We start from the raw sequence: 962 nt of genomic DNA on the forward strand, positions 1-962 counted from the left end.
GGAGCGCACCTTCTTTTGCTAGTCCTCGGGTTGGGCTGCGTAGCTACTCGAAAACTTTCTGGACCAAGGGCTAATGGAATATCAGGTCTGGGGGGTATGTTTGGATGATTTTACGTGAGCACTTGAGCCAAAGCTCCCACACAGCCTCTGAAACCCCAGACAAAATAAAATCAGGGCAGACCTCAGGTGTGATAACATCCATCTCCGCCATGACTTTGATGCTGAGCTAGGAATTCAGTAATTCCCCATTCATGTTTGGAGGAGATGTACATGCTAACACATGGAGGACAATCAGGAGATGATCTAATCTAGGGGTTTTTCTGCCCATGCTGACTGCAGGTCCCTCTTCTGCTGGCTTTAACTAGCAATGATTTTACCCAGTAGTCAAAAACGTGGTGTGGCAGAGACAATGCTAGTGTGAGAACACAGGAATATTATATTCCACAATTTCCCTTGCAGTTGTATGTGGCCTCAGATTAGGTTCTAGCTAATGGGAATGTAGGTAGTTATATGCTACTTTCAGTCCTGCCCATAAAACTCTATATGCACTCATCCCCTCTTTTTCTCTTTTCCCCTCCACCTAGCTGGAAACCAAAGACCCCACATGGCTGGAGCCCACTGGGAGGAGCAGAGTTTGTAACTTACTGTGACCATTTATTTCCCTGTGCATACAGGGGCGGGACCTCAGAGAAGCAGCCTGCAAAACTCCAGACCTCTCTCTTGGTTCCATCCCGTGTCCTTTCGAGTCCATTGAGTTTTGTCCTCATCCTTGGTTCCTCTCAAGAAGATGAGGTTTCACCCTTCAAATCCCTTAGGTTTTGAAAACTGGAGTGCTTTCGGCTTTCTTTAGGCCGATAGGGTGTGGATTCTGCTGTCTCTGGGAGGGATGTCTCAGGGTGCCATCACCTCCTTCCATCTTCCACAAGGGGTCATTTGAGAAGCAAGTGCACCTCTCCATGAGG

Source organism: Physeter macrocephalus, chromosome 16 (assembly GCF_002837175.3).
Source record: "Physeter macrocephalus isolate SW-GA chromosome 16, ASM283717v5, whole genome shotgun sequence".
In the NCBI taxonomy this organism is placed as follows: domain Eukaryota; kingdom Metazoa; phylum Chordata; class Mammalia; order Artiodactyla; family Physeteridae; genus Physeter; species Physeter macrocephalus.